This window comes from Filicampus tigris, chromosome 7 (genome assembly GCF_054856515.1).
Source record: "Filicampus tigris isolate MCC_2025a chromosome 7, RoL_Ftig_1.0, whole genome shotgun sequence".
Classification (NCBI taxonomy): Eukaryota; Metazoa; Chordata; class Actinopteri; order Syngnathiformes; family Syngnathidae; genus Filicampus; species Filicampus tigris.
Window position 1 is genome coordinate 8,189,529 of NC_141223.1, and position 21,482 is coordinate 8,211,010.

A 21,482-nucleotide genomic window follows, 5' to 3' on the forward strand; every position below is an offset into this window, starting at 1 on the left:
TGAGTGCAGAAGCTGCCAAAAAGCAGCAGGACAAATATTGTCTTAAACATGAAATAGGGCTGGTCAATGGAAGGCCCTCATAAAGGAGAGACAAACGATGTTGTTGGAGACGAGCCGTGGAGGCTCTTAAAAATGACCTGGCTGCAGTTCAATGAGACTGTCAGGGAGAGATGTTTCTGAAGGTGGACATGGAAGGCCCGGAGGAGAAAACACAGGCCTCCTGTGTGATTCAGATCAACAATTAAACAAGTTGTACATTAATGTGCCTGATGCTGCTGTCACTGCAGTTAGTTTAGCCCGGCTGCTTTGTTTCACGACTGGGAAGCAAATTCTTCTCCATTTCTTTCATGATTTTATTTTTCTTATCCTTTGTCCTTTTGCCGAGCATCAGTCATTGCGTTCTATCAACAGAGAGTTGATGTATTCCTCAGAAGGAACGTTCAAAAGAAGGAGGAGGTGAAGAAAAAACATGGTGAGTGGAAAAACAGAGTGTTTAAATGTGTGTTACCAAGGCGCAAACATATTTGTGTAGTTTACAGCCCCATAACGAAGGAGGAGTGTTGCAGTTCCTGCTGTGGTTGCATGAATGAGAGATGAGGATTATAAAAACGAGGAGAGAATTGAGATGTGGTCGCAGCTGTTGCCGAATCAAAGGAACGGACGGGTTTGTGCTTCTGTGTGTCAACATGTGTTTCAGTAGTATCTCAGGGCTGCTTCATCTGGTCCTTATTTAACTTAGTTTGGCTGCTTCCGTGCGCAACTCGTCTATGCCAGTTCAAAGTGTGTGTGTCTGTGTGCTGATAGCCAAAAGGAAAATAATTGTGTTACTTGTTTAGTCTGGCATTGAGTCAACGATGGTGAGCATTTGGTCAGGTAGCAGAAAATCCAATCTGTTGTAGCAAATTAGAATATCTATTTTAGGAAGGTTGTAAACTCTTTTGCATAAGGATTACTGCTTCAACAGCTCTTGGTGTGATTTACATCACTGACGTGATGTGCCACCATGGCCGTCGGTCAATGATGGGCCTCAGTAAATACGCTTGCGGCACGCCCCGCCCATTGCCATTTTCTGCCCTTGTTTTTGCCTTTTCTGGACAGTTGAGTACACTGCGTTGGCAGCATGTGTTGGAAGAGAAACTTCTCTTCAGCGCTCAGCCATAAGCTCAGTCGATAACCGCAAAAAAAATAAAAAGTCAAATAAATACCTGACAGCTGAAAATGTTTCCCCCCCCCCCCATCTCAGCTGTTACCTGTTAGCAGACTTTGTTGTTTTATCTGTATTGAAGCATTGTACTGTCAATGTCCAAATTGTGAAACAGAGTTCCGATTCAACACACACACTTGCAGAACGCAGCTCTGGTTCTCAGGCTCTGTACTAATGTGGGGTCAGAGTTGGGGCCCCTCATCAATCACCACATCATTAGAGCACTTTAATGACCCCCTTCTCATTTCCTTTTACTTCTCCCCTTTCTTCATTGTGCCACTCTATATTTCTCGAACCCCTGCTTCCATGATGTGAAAAAGTTCTTTTTAAAAGTCCTCACAGTTCCGTTACAGCCTAAGAAATGATTTTCAGCTTGAATCGCAGCCTCACGTAGAGTGTTGGTGTGTTGTCCGGAGCAAGTTAGTTTTCTCAAGATAAACCTGTTTGACACGAGGGCCAATACTTTAGTCGTTTTAGGTATACTGTTGCATGGCCGAACAGTAGAGTTTCCAAACCTCAGTCAAGATATGAGAGGATATTTATGCCTTCGGAATGCCAAACCTGGGAGAGGAGCTCATAAGGGGATTTTTTTTTATGGGGACCATCATTCACATCACAGGATAAGGAATCAAATAGTTGTAAGGCAATGGTGAGATTCTGCTGTCGCTGCTCTCGCAACATTTTTTACCAATGCCATACAGACATCTGAAGGACGCCCTGGACTGGACCAGTCAGTCGCAGGACGCATATGAAAAAAAAACAACCATTCACACTCCCATTCACACCTATGGGCAAGTTTGAGCCTTCAATTTACCTAAGAAAGAAGAAGAAGAAGAAGAAATGTTTGTTTGTTTTTTTTGCAATGGTCAGCGGATGCCAGAGTACAAGAAGAAAACCCACACAACTGCGACTTCAAGGTAAAACGTGCCAGCCACGGTACTTCACCGTGCTGCTTACCAATGGCACTGAGGTCATGTTTTCATTAACATTATTCGCTCCAGCTATTTACCACTTTTTAGCATCTGGCAACTCTCCATGTTCTCCTGCATGTTCAAAGATGGGACCCATGACTTGGCAACCTGAGGCAAGAACTCCTCTAATTTGTGCAACGTTTTGATATGATATTATTTGATATTATTCTGTGGAAACTTGCACTTTTCATTATTATCCATCATTACTGCTGCTGACATAAATATGAAGAATGACAAACAAAATGACAATTACTGCACATCCTCAGACATAAACAAGCAAATTGGGCCAGATATTTGGATGACGCCAAATGTAACATTTAACTCCAACAACAGCATATTTTGTTTCATGAAGTTCTCCCCAAAAATCTATTTAAAAAAACTTTCGGAATAATAAAACTGGAATTATCGTTCAGTAATGTGAGTGTCCCTAAACTGTCTGATATGACTGGAATATGGAGCTACTCACTGGTCGATGTATTGAGAATACAGTTTCCCATAGAAATCCTGTTTGTTTAGCACCTATCGGTATTTTGATTGCATTACTGATAAGACTTTGGACGCCAGTGTGGAGAAGCGAGCCCAACATGCATCTCAGCCTTCCCAGTGGAATCAACCCATGGGGCCTTTCCATATCTTCAAATCATTTGCACGTTTATTTTGTGTGCCCCCCGCTCCCCCTTTTTTGATCTTTAAATGGAAATGTTAATCGTTTTACACTGTTATTTGTACTGCTTCTTCTCCGAGTGGGAGACCAATTTGTCTGACACACGTTAAATGCAAGAACAATTTCATTAAAAAAAAAAAAGTAACATAGCCTCATTCAGGGGTTTGTAGACTCCACATTCTTGTCCTATGACTTGCGTTTGGATAGTAAGATGGTACAAAAGTAGCTGCCAAATTTGTGGTATTATTTGGCTCCACATGATCTCCACAGGCAGTACTTTCTTTAAAGTTGTACTCTGCAGGTTTTAGTTTTAAGACCCACAAGTCAAATGGCACCATTATTTATGGTTCAAGTGAGAATTGGTTGTAGTTGAGGATGCCAAAAGAAATACCTGTCTGAGGCCCCTTTCAGAACCCATTACACACATAATTGGCTCTAGCAAACATTTAAGTGCCAGCCCGTGTGTCTTTTATGATGAGCAATCTGAATAAAACACAGTGAAAAATAAGACAGAAAGCCACAATTTTCAAAACTGTGCGTGTCCCCAACTGTGTTAATGTTTTTTTGAAGTCTGTCTTTTTTAAATCAGCCTCTTCTGAGCAGGCCTGTTCTGGGCAGTACCATCTACATAATCTTGCAACTTTCTTAAATTCTCTCCATATTCTTCACAAGAGTGATGACAATAACGGGCAATTAATACAAGTGGAAAAACCTTTGTGTGGATTAGCACTATTTGTATTCTAGCATCTGCCCTTCTGACTCAGTGCCACATGTGGAAGTAATAGAAGACCAAATGTGTTCCTCATTATGGCAGCAGCAGCAGCGTGTACGGACATGGTCAGGATACACAGACAAATTAGCTCATTTCCCCTCACACACGCACACACCCACGCACTCACACAAACACTGTACATATATGCAAACGACAACATTCGCGAGCTTACAGTACAGTGCGTAAACACACGGGAGCGTGTGCATTTCTCGAAACCCGAACGCATCGTAATTTAATGGTGATACATTTACACAAAGTATTGTCTGTATATAAATAGCACTGCAAGAAAATGTATGTCAAATCTTTGCAATCACCATCTAATTGAAATGAAATATCATCGTATCTTCACTTAAGTCACAACATCAGACAAACACAAGTTTCTTAAAATATTACCACACAAAAAATGGCATGTTGCCATGTTTTGCTGAACACAAAGTGTAAAGGTCACAGTGCATCCTGGGAAAAATATGTGAACTTTTGGGTTTGCAGCAATACCACCAAGCGAACGCTTCCTGTAGTTGCAGGTCTGACGTGAACAACAGTCAGGAGGAGTTTTGGAACATTGCTCTTTTGAAAACTGTTTGAGTTCAGCAATATCTTTGGGATGTCTGATGTGAATTGTTCTCTTGAGGTCATGCCACAGCATCTCAATCGGGTTGAGGTGCAGACAGACTGGATCGTTGTCCCATTGCATCACCCCTCTCCTGTTGCGCTTCAGTTGACAGTCAAATGGTCTTAAATAGTGATGGACAAATGAAGCTTCATGAAGCACTTGTAATCATTTTTGACTCGTCTAGATGGAAGTCTTGGTTGTAAGATGCAGTGGAGATTTTATACATTTCCATAGTACTAGCCTAAACTGAACTTCAGTTTAGTAAACAGAAACTGATGCCGCTTTAACAGTTTTTCGGGTCAGGTCTTTGTTTATAGGCATCTCACATTTTTTTTACGCAGAGATTCACACATCTGGATTTTTTGGTGCGTGAGACCGTATTTTAGTATAAAAGCTACTCTTTGTACATGGGGCCCCGAAACGTTTTCCATTTGTAGACAATCAGCCTTACCGTGGCTTGATGAAAATCACGGCTTTCTGATATACACTTGTGACCCTTTTCAGTTTAATGCAAGTTAACGATTCTTGATTGTTGTTATTCTGAGAGTTCTTTCGTGCAAGGCAGGGTTCACTTCGGGCAATGCTTCTTGGGAATGGAAAACTTTCAACTGGCGTGTGTTTTTTATAGGGCAGGAGAGCTCTAACCAACTCTTACAATTTCGTCACATTGATTGGACTCAAGGTTGGCTGACTCCTGACTCTGATTAGCGCTTAGAGAAGTCTTTAGCCCAGGGGTTCACATATCCTGTTTTTTCCGTCCTGCACTATGAATGTTAACATGGTGTGTCCAGTAAAAATATGAACCGATATAATTATTCGTCTGGTGTTAGCAGATTGTGATCAACCATTGTTGAGACTAAGATGACGATCAGATATGATCAGATATATATGAGCGGTTTATGCGGAAATCCAGGCAATTCCAAAGCGTTCACATACTTTGTCTTGCAATGTGTTTCGTGTTCACGTTGACGTCACGTAGAACCAAGCACAGATTTCCTGTAATGAAGATTAGAAAAAAAATATAGCTGTAACTATGCATGTTTTTCCCTTCCCTGTGTGTTTTTGAGTGAGCAAGATTATGCTTGTGAGTGTATATCATGTCTTTAGCAAATGTGTGTAGAACGGAAGGGTAGGGCTTCCTGCTTTCCGATTGGACAAAGTCGCAGGAAACTCACCCCGAGCCCTGCCCCCACCTCCAGACACGAGCTCTTTCGGTCATGTTGCAATTGTCCTTCATAGACCTGCTAATCAATGTCGCCAGATTCTTACCTTGTAGGTAGAGAAAATCCAACTGTGTATGAGGCAGTGGCAGGACGAAAGATGGTTGAGTCAGTGGCACAATGAATAACTTTTATTGGGCTGGAACCTGAGAGTCACACTATTTAACTTTGGTGGGAAATGATCTTGTTTTATTGCTTTCGCATGAAGTCTTATATATTGTGGCATACTTGTAGAGGACCAAACATATAGGAGTGCGCTTTTACACTATTAACTTTGGTAGCACCTCGAATAGCCACACACACATTCTTGGTCTTGTCACATTCACTGTTGATCTTGGTTCAGACCTACAGAGAGAGAGCAATGTTTGTGCAGACTTCATGTGAATGTGTCTAGGAGGGTGTTTTTCTAAATGTGTGTGTATATGTGTGTGTGAGAGAGCGAGAGAGAGAGAGAGTGCGAGAGAGAGAGAGAGACAAAGAGACAGAGAGACGGAGAGAGAGATCAAGTTCCATGGCCTTATAGAAAAACACAATAGTTTGAGAGACTTATGACAGATTTTACTGAAATGCGTTAATGTAATATGATATCCGGAGGTGGGCATTCCGACAGGTCACTGGCTGGAGAGTGTTGGTTTTGGCGGAGTCATTTTCAAAAGTGACTCGAAGGGAATGGATGGTGACTGTTTTGGATCATATTCAATGAAGGATTTATTCATTTCAAATAACATTTACAAAGTATCCATCCATCCATCCATCCATTTGGATTCTCCGACAACAGAGAAACATAGCTACAGTTTCCACGACATTTCACCTTTCCTACACAAAGCAGAGTGTTTGTGGTTCAATACTATAACAAAGGCAGAGCTAAAAATGGTTGCTTCCCCATAAGAATGCTTGGGTTTGTTTTTTTGTTGTTGTTGCACATTCCGTCGAGCCGCCATACATGTGTTGAACCACTAGAGGGCAGGTTATGCATGTCATGTGCAATGTGACTACTGGGAAGCACATGAAAAGCGTTGTGCAGGCAATTAATGAAGGTGGCACCGTAGAAGAGAACATGCAGTGGTCTTGCTTTTTAAAAGAACCCACCACAACATGTTCAGCCGGTACTTGACCCGGTTAGGGACGAATAGAGGGACGGACGAAAAGCCCTTCCGTCCATGCTTGGTCCATCTTTTTCAAAAGTCTTATTGTCCTGCGTCGATCCACAAAATGGGCGTCCGTCTTGGCTGGACGGACGGACTGTTACGTCCCTGGGACGGAATGCCCAGCTCTGTTAAATACACTGTCATGGTAGTCATAGTGATACCTTATCCTCCTTCTCCCTTTGGCCCTTTTGTGTCTCTATAAAAGACACTGGGAGAGGTGCATGTGTCTTGGTTCCTTTGTATATGTGAGCTGAAACTAAACTGATAAGAACCGTTATGTGAAGAAGACAGACAGGTTTGTAAGCAAAATAAACTAAAAGGAAGGATAGGTGGATAAGTGATCTCTGTAATTGTGAATGAGTACATGAGTGGATCAGAGAAGACGAAAGGAGGGGTGACAAAATTTACAGGCATGTCAAGCTAAGTGAGTTAATGATCAGACAGATGTCGGAGCTGCTCCTCTCCCTCTGTCTAACGAGGCAGGAGCACTCAGCCTAGACTAATGCAGCTTTTATCCTTTCTCCTTTGTAAACCCTGCTCCTTTTTATGAGCCAGTTTGCAGCTTAATTAGTGGTCACAGTGACGGACAGCTTGTAGCCAACAAGGAGGGAAAAAGGCTGCTGTGGTCAATAACAGAGGGATGAGACGATTAAACTTGCCTGCCTACTCCTCTTACCCCCGTCCACCACCTCTGTTCTGTTCCTGTAACCTTTTACCAGAGCTGGGCATTTTACTCAAATTTCCTGGTCAGTTTATCGCCTAACGTCTGCAGCCACGGTACCCTTCCGCCGTCCTTCTATCTGCCCTTTTTCCCGGCTGGACCAAATAATAATCGCATATATATATATATATATATATATATATATATATATATATATATATATATATATATATATATATATATATATATATATATATATATATATATATATATATATATATATATATATATATATATATATATATATATATATATATATATATATATATATCCGTTCCGTCCCAAGAATACCCACCTCTGCTAAAAACCCAGTGGCGCCTACAATGGAATTCAACTCACACATGCACAGAACAGTGGATTAGCAGTGCTAAATTCCTCTTCTAGACTACAATAAATTCGCTACAAAAGATTTTTTTTAACATCTCACTGAAAAGTGTCCTTTCCTAACCATCACATTACATTGTCCATTGCAGCTACAATAGGCCCCAAAATATGATTACAAAGTAGGTAAAACATTAGCTTTCAAGTGGAGTGAAATTAAACTAAGAAGCCACACAAAGTATCATTGAAGCTTCGGAGTACGCAAAATGCTTCCATCTCTGACAAAGGGAGCAGAGGAGCAGTAAGCCTTTTTAATTGGCTGAAGCACTCTGTCCAAGCACAAAGACTTCAGATAGCCATAGCCAGCATTTCAATCAACACTCTCGTTCAGTCTTTTCAGCATTCCTGTCCTGCAATCTGCGCCTCTGTCTTTCTCTGGCTCACCCTCTTCATTCTGTGCCTCTCACCCTCTCTTAACTAGCTCTCTAATTCTCTGGCTTTTGGTCCTTTATTCTGTTCATCCTCTCCTGTGAAACCAGCAAACTAATTCGTCTCCAGACAAATTGCCAATCAGCTGTGGACAAAGAGAAGAAGAGAAAAGAGACTGGTCCTCAATAGATCCAGTCGCTGTTTTGCTAAACGCTCGCTGACGGGAGGAGGGGAGGAGCAGGACAGGGGAAGAGGACAGTGTGCTTAAATGTGTGTGTGCATGGGGTGTGTGTATAATACTGGTTTGTGGGGGTATTTGCAAGTGTAAGCAGGGGTGTGTATGTGTGTTCCTCAAGACGATGTGTGTCCTTGTCGCCCGCTCCTGCCAGGGTTCACCTCCTTCTCTATGCAGAGGTTAACAACCTCACCGTCCAATCACATTCTCCTGTCAGGGCGCTGTCGCCAACAGCAACAGGCGGTCCAGCCAATTGGTATCCTGCTAAGCGGAAAAGTTGTTCTCGACAGACTTTAGGATGAAGAAAGAGTCACTGAAGCAGACTGGATTGAACAACACTTACGTCATTCACAATTAAATGTATATACACGGGCTTGTCATTTGGGTTCTTAAACTCACTGGACCCCCCTTGGCACGTACCCCATGTGCAGTAGCTTACTTTTAAAGAAAGATGATCATTACTTCTTAAACAACTTCCAAAACAACCTTTTGTAAATAACACAGTCCGTACACATGTACAACTGCAACACTATGAATAAGATACAGTCAACTTATGCCAATTCAGAAGTTCCTTCCTGCCAGTACATTCAAGCAAAATTACAACCCAAAAAAAAACGTTTTCTCTGCCGATACACAATGTTCCAATCATAGCATATCTTTTGTCTTGATCCACACAAATTTAAGACTTCCGACACCCAACTTATTCCAGACCTGTGATGAATGACACGCCACAAGTGAAATGTGGATGCCATTATTCACACGGATTTCATTTCAAATGGCAAAACTTGACTTATCGTACAAACGGAACTATTATCACATCCCTAACTTACTAAACGAGTCTGGCTGTGTTTCTTCTTTTGCCTGTTGAGGGAACATTCCGTCACAGAGCCATAATTGCTCTGAGTGAGTCGGCTACCTGGAGATCAACTCAAGCCTAATTATAATCACGTTGTGCTCATATGACTCAATGACAACTTCACATGAGCTCAGTTATTCATATGCCATTATTGTATGGAGCTTGAGAAACACATGCTTTCAACAATACCATTTTTGTTTGTTTATGATATAGCGCATTATGCGACAGGAAGAAAAAAAAAAAGATGTTCTCCTCATTTTACCCCATGTTAATTATGGAAGCACTATTGCTCAACAGGTTACAACTTAAAGGACCTAAGGAGAACACTATGTGTGATAACAACAGTCGATTCCCAAATGTCAAACACGTTAAAGCGGTCACTCAGTCATTCCACACAGTTTGAGAAACAACTTATTTCCACGTGGGAGTCCCGTTTGTTTGTGATTGTGATTGACAAAGGGAAGCGCTGACTGAAAGAGTGCTTTATTGTTTTTACATTTTTAAATACAGAATGGTTAACTGCAGAGGTTGGGGTTGTCGTTTTCGGGACTTGCTTGCCTAGAACTAATGATAGACTTGATTAGACTTTGGCTTAGTACGTTGGAGACTCCATTTGAACTACATGACTTAACAAGTCCTGTGTGTTTACAGGATTGCGAGTGAAAGTTACGTCGGAATCGCCGACGGAATCCCGTTTAAGGAGGCGGACCAGCCTATAGGCGGGTACTATTTTTTTCCCCCGGGAAAAAATAATAAATAACGGATGCTCAATTTTTAGTCAAGTTCTGATAAAAACAAGCTGACTTAAAACAGTGACAAAAACGCATTAAATTCACCTTGTGATATGGATAATATATATAATCATAATAATTTAATAATGATGCGGATATGCATTGATAAAAGAGAGTTGAAAAAGTAAAATTCCTCAACTTGACTTCCAAACTAACAACTACAAAAAAGCAATTACATGCACTCACTCAACTATATTTATGGTTCTGCACCCTCCCACAGCCATGTTGGACCAGCTGTGTTTTGGACTGCGACCAGTGAAGGTTCGAGTCCATCTCCCAAATGTTCCCAGCATGCTGGAAAGCTGCCCGTTGCTCCTTCGTTGCTGCTGTTTTCATGACTGTACTGGCCTACATGCAAAAGTCACATTTCATGGATGTATTTACATGACATTAAAGTCAAGGGGTTCCATGAAAAGCTGACCCTAGTCATCTGTACTTAAGTGACTCAATGTCCACAAGAACTGTTACTCACCCATTCTCAACAAACAAATGTCAGATCACTACCAGTGATAATGCGGCAATACTTCCACTCATGAACTTCCGTTGGGATGTCCCTTATTGGGCATGTTTGACGAAACGAATCTCCCCGAGAGACAATGGCTCTTCCTGAAAGGCTGCATATGATATCCTCTGACTTGGGTTCACTGACATCTCCTTTCAGGATGCCTATTGTTCATTTTGTTTTTTGAAAGCTTTTTCAAACAGTGGAACTAACAGTATTACGCTGTATGGCGGGGGTATTTTAACTTGAAGTAGCCTACAGACATTTTGGATAGAATTAGCAAGTGAGGCGTGAGACAACATCTTGTTGCACTGGTTACAGCTTCTCAATGTTTTGACAGCAGAACAAAACAGTCCGTCAACATTTTAATCCGAGTGTATGTGTTATTCAATTAGTTTTGTTTTTAAATACACGGTTGTCTCTCTCGCGCACACAAACGCACTCCAACCAAGCTGCTGCATCTCTCACTGTGTGTTTGAGTGCCAAGTGTTGAAACTCTAAACACATGTTGCTACGTTATTTCCTTTTCTACTGGATGTGTCTGTGACTACATGCGGTTCTAATAATTGTCCAAGTGCATTTTTCAAATGTCTGCCATTGGACCACCTCATTGAGTCTGTCAGCACAGCAGAGAAGAAGGAGGCAACAATGAGATGTTTGAGGAAAAGGCAAAGTAGGACGTCCGTAAAAGTCTTAAAGCGGAAGTCAACCCAAACATGTATTTTTTTTAAAAACATGTACTATTTAGGCCCACTAGTTCAAACACAGCATGCTGATTAATATTGTGTTTGTGGAACATGAGTTAAGCAACAAAATCTACCCGTTTCATAGCTCAGCTTCGGAAAACAGGTGAGCCGTGATTGGTCGTTATCCGAGCCCTGAGGGTCTGTGATGTCATTTTCAGTCGACAGAGGTGACAAAATGGCCGCCCCCTGAAAAGGCAAAACACGGGTGGATTTTGCTGCCTCACTCATATTTCATATTAATCACATTGCCTTGTTTCAACCAATTGAGTCTGCATAGAACATATTCTTGAAAAAAATATGTTTGGGTTGACTTTCACTTTCACAGACAGACAAGATAAGATGGAAGGGTACGAGAGAACAAGTCTGCTAGCAACTGCTGCGAGCAAAAGGACAAGAGCTTGGGCTGTTAATGGAAATGCAACTCTGTCATCAAAGCTCAAGTCCAAGAAATATTGTACATGGCCGTCATTATATATGGATTAAGCACGCACGCACGCAGGTGCCCACATGCACACAACCAAGGGAACATGTTCAAATTACAACAGGATGTTCCAGCCAAACTCTCGCTCATGTGCAAAGCAGGCTTGTTCTTGGTCTACAAGATGACTTAAAAGCGCAAGAAAAGAACTTGGTTCAGTCAGCCCAATCAAACATTCGATCGTGTTATTTATTTGCAGCCAGGGACAATTAGATTGAAGTAAACATACAATCAGTCGGACACACAGTCAGGCGGCCAGGAAGTTGGCTCACTATTAAGCATCCCACACACGAGCAAGATGGAAGCAAAGCAATGTCACGTCACCGCTTACAACAAAGCAAAATCGAAACGTCTTTAATCGTGTAGGCCTACACGCTGCCTGACTGTGTTTTTTTTGTTTTTTTTTTACTTGCCCCTAACTTCGTTTGACAAAGTGGGACTGAGTGTGGGGCATGAGTTTAAGTTTAGGCTAGTTGGCCACCATGTACTCACAGTATGAACGCTGGCATGAAGCCCAGGCTCCTACCACACTGCCTGCGCAGTAAAGTCCAAAGATTTAGGCAGCAGATGGAATACTGACAGGTAGCTGGATGCTACCCAAGTAACATCACAGAGATGGAAAGGAAGACAAAGCGCTTCAAACCTCTAGCGCAGTAGTTTTCTCCTTATCTCCTAGTTTGCCTTTGTCTGTGTTTGTCTCGTCTTACTACGCTGTGTGAAGGGCCATCAGGTCAAATGTTCTCTTTTCATTGGCTCTGTTTCCCCCATCATCATCTATTATCTGTCCTCCCCCCGATTCATTCTCTTTGCATGACCCCCTTCCCTCTGTTGACTCATTTTCGGATAAATTATCTCTCTTTCTGCAGCAAAACAGTAATGTGCTCTCCGTCTTCGTCTCTTTTATGGCGGCGCCATTTACCATGTCACATCATTTTCCTGCTTTCCTGCTTATGTTCTCTCACACTAATTTTCACTCCCTCTCGCTCGTCGGGCTGAGACAATACACAGGAATGGGTGTGCGGGTTGTGGCGGGAGGTAAAGTTGCTTTTCAGTAATGTTAGAGACATCCTGTTACACACATATACACACACACTCATGCTTTCAGTTACAAAGAGGATGTTGGCTGGACAATGGATAGCCCTCAAGAGTGTTTTGGAGGAAGGGGGCCCATCTATACCTCGCCTTCCACTGCCTGTACACTATTCCCTGTGTAATAGTTTGAGGTATCCCATTACAGAATATCTGACTTCAGAACTTTTACTTTTACTGCAGCAATTGTTTGTACAAGAAGATGCACTTTTTTTCACACTAGAGGACAGTTGCTGTTAGGTGGTGGCAGGTACATAATAGAAGAAATGTACTCTTTACCCTATTTTGCTGGCGCGTCCTCCTCATAGTCCCTCGGTCCTTTTTCATAAAAATAATCGTCCTCCGACCCCGTCCATCCTCATACTTTTAAAGCTCTTCCGTAATTACATTCCGTCCGTCCCCCATGCTGCCCTCCTTCCCCCACAGTGTTGTGCAGGCCATTAATAAAGGTGGCTTTATGGTATCGCAGAAGAGAACAGTGGTCTTTTACAGAAATCCATACAACACGCCAGTCGGTACTAGACCCGGTTAGGGACGATTACAGGGATGGACGAATACCCACTTCCGTCCTTGCTTAGTCTGTCCTTTTTTTAAAAAAAACAACAACTTCTCGTCCTCTGTCCCCAAAATGGGCATCCGACAGACCATTTCGTTCTTCAGACGGAATGCCAATCTTTGGTAAATAGTTTGACACATTGGTTCATCCCACATTTGAATTTACTAATAACAACGCAATACATTCAGCAGAGGACGACAATGGAAGCCTCACATGTTTTGTGTTGTTCCATTCATGGGTAGTGTAAGAATATAACCTTTAATTCACACATTTGCTTTGTGTTCTCTCTAGCGGTCCCTCTGGTCTGCCTCTAATTTTAAATGGCCGTCCGTCAGAGAGTCCGACTAAACCTTCTCTTTCCTCAGTCAAAAATAGACTAATGACTGACTGCAGACGAATGGCGGACTAAAACAATGGGGTTTCCGTCTATGCTTTATCCATCTATTTTAAAAATGCTCCTGTTATTCGTAAACCGTCATCAAAACGGGCGTCCGTCAGTGACAGATAGACGGACCGGTCCGTCACATAGACAGAAGGCCCAGCTCAGTCTAACAAACTAAACTGAAACAGAACACAAAATCAACATAAACTGTACTGAATCTGGACTGTGAATCTTCTCCAAACCAACTGCAAACTAGCGAAGCCAACTTTACTTTAAAACTGTCTCCGTTCATTATTGAATTATGCAAACACAGAGACTGCAGAGCACATTCAATCGTGCAACAATGTAGTCCTCTTCCATTATTCCTCAGGCACTACACCCGTAGTGAAATTCAGCAAATGTGGACTAATACAGCCTTAGAGCAGCTGTAAGCGTGTGTGCAGCTGACAGGTACAACGGCGTGACAAAGAACATGTATTTCCCTTGTTTTCATTTGTCAAAGTCTATTTTCACTCTGCAGTCCAGATACTGCTTTTCTTTCACAGTTCACAATTTGGTTCTGTGTTTTCCGCAAGCTCTTTGATTGGAGTGGGAACTTCTGGATAAGAGTCATCCAAGCACGGCTTCGCCAAAACATATGATAATGAGCTTTTGTTGGCTCTATGTAAAACTTCCAGTGTATGGAAGGGTGCGAGGTGGAGATGAATGGAGGTGGAGAGCAAGGGATGAGGAGAATGCAGAGAAAAGGAGGGGAGTAGCGGCGGAGAGAGAAGGAGCAGTGCCCCGGTACTATTGTCCTGTCTGTCAGCTGCCGGAGGGGAAGAACAAAGCAAACTGGTGGCCTGTGGCATATCAAATGTCTGTCTCACTTGCTCTGACTCTTAGCCATGTTATTCACTCTCCCACTCAGTACATTCACCCCGGGAGATGTGTGACTCTCTTGTGTGTGTCGTGTCCCCCCCGCCCCCTTCTATCTTTTCTCATTCTTGATCTTTTAGCGCATGAATTTCCAGTCTTCTTCTCATGTTTAGCAAGCTCTGTCCCAGGTGGGGTCGGAACTATTGGAAGGTGGATCCCTGGATGACAAACATTACACCACCGGTAGGGAGGTCAAAGCAAGGCCAGTACACTCCACACCTGTCTCTTGGCACCAGGGTGTGGGGAATGGACATAGCAACATGTGTACTGCACATGTACGTCAGGGATTGGACCGTATAAAGAAGTGTTTCCCAACCTTTATTGGCTCCAAGGCACCCATTTGCATTGGAAAAAAATGCACCTACAAACAAAAATGTCTGAAAAAGTATGAACACTGATTTCAACTCAATATACTCACAAAAGTAATTACTCCAGTGACGTGCCGTCGAAGTCTTCAAAGCCTTCTGTTCAGGCCCTAACACTATGAGATGTACGGACCTATATTTACAACTTACATGAAATGGTAATAGTGTATTTCCAACAGGATTTTGTCTTCATTTCATCATAGCGTGTATTGGCTGTGCGGCTTCCAGTTATTTGTGTGTGTGTTTGTTTGTTTTTTTGTCATTGTCCAATCAGTTTCAATCTCTTTTAGACAATCAGATTTTTAGATTCACTGCTGAACGCCTTCTCGAAGGCCTGGCGACAAGTGAGTTTGTCTGCCCTCTCATTGGTTCAGCCACGTTTAGCTTATGATTGGCTGAACTCAATGTGCATCAAAGCTTGATTTATGATGGAGGACGACGACAGGCTGTCTTAGTTCAATCCTGAAATTTGGGGGGCGGGGGGGGCGCTTCGATGTGATTTATTTAAAGTATTAATATTGATAAATACCGATTGTGAACTGCTACAGTATATGTAGTGTCGAGGTTTGGAGTTGTCGAGGTGTATTGAAATATAAAGGTAACTCTGATTTTTACCTTTGGTAATAATGGTATTTATCCAGAAAATACGTGAAATGCTCTTTTTTAATGCCACACATTGGCGCCTTTCCTGTGGATACAGTTTGCAGGAAGGAAAATAAGAAACCATTTGTAACTGCGAGATAAAACAAAGTGATGCGCTCACTACGGTGATGGCATTCATGCAGATGTCAAGATGAACTAGTTCCAGTCTCTCATCAGGCAGGAGGCTGCGGTTTATCAGGAACAAAACCTCATGCCACAAAAAAAATGATATTATATTCTTCTATTATCACACTCGTCTTGGATTTTGATTCATTACTTCATTCCAGGGGGTCATTGGTTTACGATGGTTTTGAACTACAACGACCTGTCATATGTTTCTGTGTGAACTTTGGGAGTAGCTGGAGAATCCCTTGAGGACGCGCTCATGCACTGGGAGGAAGAACAAACTCCGCTCTTGAGTCAAACCTCAAATCTTGCTGTAAGGCAGCATTGCCAACTACTATTTTACTGTGCCGCAAAACCCGAACTGGCCTTAAAAATCAAGCTCTGGTTGAGGATTACATAACCGGAGGGTAATGCATGTACACTGTGTTAACATGCTGTTCTGTATGTCTTTAAAAAAAAATCTAGATACAGTCTTGGTACCTTCTTGCTCCGACTGTACAGGTCTCCCTGTTTTGCCTCATGGTATTAATGAGCTAAATGACCTGAAGAGCATGCACTGCGAGGGGAATCCCTACTTGTTTGGCTCTGTAACTCTGACTCATGTCGAGGTGAGAAGTGGAAATAGCCGCTCCTGTTTTTCCCCCAATCTGTCATCTACTCCACTCTTCCCTTCCTGATCATGTGCTGTGCTACACTCTACTGTCAAATACCTGTGAGGGAGATTTTTCCCCAGTAAAGTTGGGAGAACATTTGCGGCTTCCAGATAACATTCCAATAAAAGGAGACCGCTGCCTCAATCTCTGTTATCTCTTGCTTGCACTTTAGCGGTTTCTCATATGAACTTTGGTTTGACTTGCTGATTTCTGATGTCCAGGCCTGGAGTGGCCAATCTGAAGCACTGGGAGAATACCCAGTGGGCCAGGCTGCTTAATGAGCTCCAAAACTCACACAAAAATGTCCCGTAATTTGTGGACATATTATCACAGAGTCCAATTGTGTTACACTCCAAGCGAGGATAAATTGAAATGTGACACGAGTTGTAATCGGCCTTTTGTTCTTTTATTCAACTTGGAGAGAATGAAGTTTACTATCTTCGAAGACTGATATTTTATTGGTGGAGTGTGTCGTTGTCCTTACATGTTTTTGTGGTACAACTGTTCATTAGAATTATTCACAAGCAGGGGTGTGCTGGCCATCGTGAATTTGGGGAAATGTGGTGATTTTCTCAAATGGTTGCTCTACTTCTGGGTCGGTCAAACCGGCATATATTAACGTTAATTAATTGGAAGAGTGGGTGATACAATATTAACTCATTCACTGCCATTGACGGATGTACTTGTCTTTCCACAGTCTAGCCATTCAATCCAAGGAATTTATTTCTATTTTTTTCATTTTTTTTTCAAACGTTAGTGTAATAGAGGTTGAACATGTCTGGCAGTGAATGAGTTAATATCGATTACCATTGAGGAACTGTTGAATGCTACTGAAAGAGAAAGAAAATATATCATTTCAAGCACATGACAAAAAAATAGATACATATTTTTACTTTGCCTTCTTCATGTGCTTGTTTTGCTTGACATGCCGTTTCCATTTTTCCAAAGGTTTTTATTCGTTTTAAATCGAAAATGTCAGAGCATGGCGAGTAATATAATAAAGCATGTGTTTAGCAACTGAAAACCATTTAATCTCCTTTAAAACTGATGCAGTGTGCCCAATGAGCACATGTTCAACCCAAATAGGCCCATTCATTTCAAACTACTGTTCAAATGAGCTTGAACAATCAATTGTTCTCAATGGCTCAAATACACTAAATGACTGCTTTTACGTGACAATATGCATTGTAGCTTTTCTAGATCCTCATCCATGCGGGGAAAGGGATAGTCCCTTCAAAACAGCAACAACGATTGTTGTAGTTTTATATTCAAATCACTGCCAAAAGTACTGCACATTCCATAAAATATTTAACGTGACAGAACTCTGAGCAACACAAATGGCCTTCACACAATGTGAACGACGTGTTGATGGACAGATAACATGGCTGCTGCTGCTGCACCTATTTGTTGACAGGATGCAGGCCGGCTTTAACCTTTGACTCATGCCAGTGGCCAACTATAACCTTCTGACCCCCTGCTTTGTGTTATTCTTTTTCTTCTTCCTCTTTCCTCTTGTTTTGCCAGATTTCCCAGGAGGCAACAGACCTGCGGTTATGTTGTGTTTCTCCATAGCTACACACCTACAGTATGTGTTTTGGCCAAGACTCACTTTTAACAAAACTTTTAATCATTTTTGTCTTTCTCTTTGCACTTAAGAATGTGATTCTTTACATGAATTTGTCAGCTTTTTTTTGTGATTGCGTTAAATGAACAGTAAGTGCAGTTTTTCTTATTTTTCTTTTCGTTTTTTAAACCCCTTTTGCCACATTTTCGCAGCTTTGGGATATGTACTTCTCTTAACATGATTGATATCGTTGCTATTTGAACCGAGCCACGTCAGACACCTTTGGTCATTTTGTGATACATTGACCGCCCGACCCCCCGCAAGCCCCTTCGTCCGAACCACCTACCCCACTTTAGTTAGCTTTCAGTGACATTTTATTTTGAACACGGTCTGGCAAAAAGCATAAAAAATATGCTTGGCGAATTCAACGGTGGATGCTTTTTGTTCGGCTCTGTCACGTTCACACATATGATCAGATTTACTGGAAGCAGCTTCTAAGAAGTTTGGTGATAGACTGTTGAGTTTAATTTGCGCATGTTTGGGAAAGAATCTGACTCCACTATATGCAGTGGGGCCTGCGCTTGCAGTCCTGTCTTGTTAAGTGCACGCATGGACCCATGGGGAGTGTTTGTGAATGGAACTGGGGTGAAGGTGATTTATGGCTCATATTTTAGACACCTTGGAGCTGAACTTTGACCTGGGTGATGGATTGTTCTGCCATCTTTAGTTAAGTGACACCACCAGCGTGCACATGCACAAAGGGAAGTCTTTTTTTTATGTAACAGATTAAAAACATTTGAAAAGTCATGATTACTTTGAAACATTGGCAAGTTTTATTTGAATCATTTTAACTCAACAAAAGGCGTTTCAGACCTGACGAGTTGAGATGAACTGATAAGTATGAAGACACTCTCCGTTGTCCCTGAAACAAATGATGACATCTCCCAAGTGTATGCTGTCTTTCTTGATTAACTTTATGGTCTTAAGGAGTCATAAATCTGTCAAACAGATGGATCACATTTTATTTTGGGGACTTTCCCTCCTTGAGGGTTCAAGAGGCAAGGCTTTGTGATACAACAATAAACATTCACTCTATTATAAAGTAAGGTGAATGTAAGTTTTAGGAAAATGAAGTGTAGCTATTCTTAAAAGGCTCGTGAGTGTGTGAGCCATGGAAAGAATTCAGTGAGTGAATGTGGGAGTATATGTCCTAATAAAAAGATAAAATGACATAACTGCGTGTGCGTGCGTGTGTGTGTGTATGTGTCTGTGTGAGAGAGAGAGAGAGACAGAGAGAGAGAGAACTGTATTTATGAAAGCCAGGGTCAGAGGTTATCCTTTCTAAACTAACCCCCACCCAACACACACACAAATGCAAATTCACAAACATTCCTTTCTCTAATGACTAAGAGTTTTGTCTCCAAACTCAAATACTTCTTTGAAGACCCAAGAGAAACAAAAAGGAGAACAAGAATAGCTAGTCTTTCTCTAGCGACTAATCCCTTGTCCTCACCATGGTAACGCATGGTCAACAGAAGGTTCAGAGGTCAGCAGGTGACCTCTATTGGTCCCATCTGGGCCAATACGGCGACAGAGGATGATGATAGAGGTTCTTGACATGGTGGAATTAAGAGGAGAAAAAGAGAACTCCTGTCATGGGGCAACATCCCAATGTGATGCTCCTCACTGTGCCACCCGGTGTGTTACAACAGGCTTTCTTGAGATCAGTTGGCTAAAATGTGAATGGGAAGCGAGGAGGCGGAAACAAAGCTCCTCACACAAAGGAACATCGAGATGAAGTGTGCTAGACCTTTCGGAGTCAAAGAGACTATGGACAAGTAGAAGATATAGCCATTGTGTAGTTTCATCTTTGTGATTTCTCATCTTCGTACTGGAATTTGTGCCTATCCTGCAACCAAATGTAGAAAGCCTCAGCCAATGCGAACACACGAATAATGACGGATCAGCTTCTGAAAAAGTGTCAAAAAGCTTGTGACATAATGCCGCCTGGCATTTTGAATGGCCAAATTGTGTCTGGTTCCTCCGCTGACTGATGGGAAGAGTGGAGGGGAGGAGGGCTTAATTGCTGAGCAAGTTCCTTATACGGAAACTAGTTGAAAGTTCAGTGTGGGTTTTTTAATGAACTTGTTCAGTTCATAGCTCATATTAAAAAAATGAATTAACCTCAACATTCAAAAAATGAAAGCCTGTGGTTCATATATATATATTTTTTTACAATACGTGTACATTACTGCGTGTACATTATCCTCAAAATACTGGCACATCCCCATTGTTTTCACTCATTCAGTCCACACTAGTAGACAGCTGCAAGTTTCACCTTACAATCTCATGAGGAAAAATTTACTTGAATGCTCTTTTTTTTTTTTAAATGAATAATTAAAGCAAAAACCGAACTGTAGTCTTTAATCTTCAACCACAAATAAAATCTAAAGTAGGAACCAGGCCGAGGTAGGAAATGAGCTGTCACACAAACTCTAACCAAACCCCCTTCTCGTCTTCAGGCCGAACAGGGAGTAACACAAATAACTAACCTTAATATTTGTTGCCTAACAATACAGATATGTGAGTGAGGTAACCGCCATTCAGTGTCCAAAACTTTTTTATATGTCTTTTCACAGCCAATCAACCCCAGGAACTTATTTATATTTTTTTCAATTTTTTTTTTTTAAAACGTTAGGGTAAGAGAGGGTCTGAAGAATGTCTGGCACTGAATGAGTTAACCTTTCATACGTACTAATGGATGAAATAGTGAAGCTTGGGGTAAAAACTTCGGGAGCGCAGGCACGGCTCGCCGGATCTATTCATCATTTGAATGAGAGTTCTCCAGCCCCAGTCCCCACTGTAAACTGTGAAGCGTAAAAAGTACTATTTATTTCCAGAACCTGTATGGAAGGATGAATTTGTTTGTCTCACTGGTGACAAGGTTGCATGCTGTTGTGAGACAACAGTAAAGAGGTGGAATGGCCTTGTAGCTTCTATGGCGTCAAGTAAAAAATATAAATAAAATCACAGATGGCGAGGGACTGCGCAGCTCCAATGTGCTCAAGCAGCCTGCATGGAGCAGTAAATTATATGGTTTCCACCTCAAAGGCAGTCTGCTGAGTGTTCAACAATGTACTGACTGTATGTGATTTCTCCAGGTGTTTGGACACATGACTGTCCCCTTTTTTTGTCTACATGTAGCATAATGATAACCTGCTGTTTACTTTTAAGTTAAGTTCAAGCTTGAGCGTCTTGTATGCAGAAATGAGCAATGCTGAGATTATGGTGACTGTCAACTTCAACTATACTTGACCTTTTCACTGATACTTGTTGGTGATTTTCCAAGGTTACGTCGAAATGATGAGGCAGACGAACTCTTGAGGGAAGAAGTGTCATCGATCAGTTCTAAAGCACTCATAACTTATTCACACCAGGAGGACAAATGGTTTCTGAATCAGAATCTGAACACAGAGTGATACATTATTGTGCTACCACCTAGAATGCCACTCTAAA

The 21,482-nt window shown here is 41.8% G+C and overlaps 1 long non-coding RNA gene across 2 annotated transcripts in view; it reads left to right on the forward strand.

The window, feature by feature from the left end:
• The window catches only part of LOC147144648 (uncharacterized), a 68,274-nt gene that overhangs the window by 39,220 nt on the left and 7,572 nt on the right, over positions 1-21,482 (forward strand). The window contains exon 1 of one of the 2 annotated variants that reach the window (XR_015087522.1): positions 365-472. The exons of the other annotated variant lie outside the window; for it this stretch is intronic. This is a non-coding gene — a long non-coding RNA (uncharacterized LOC147144648). Of the gene's footprint in view, positions 1-364; positions 473-21,482 lie in introns of those variants that run through there. 2 annotated transcript variants of the gene reach the window in all.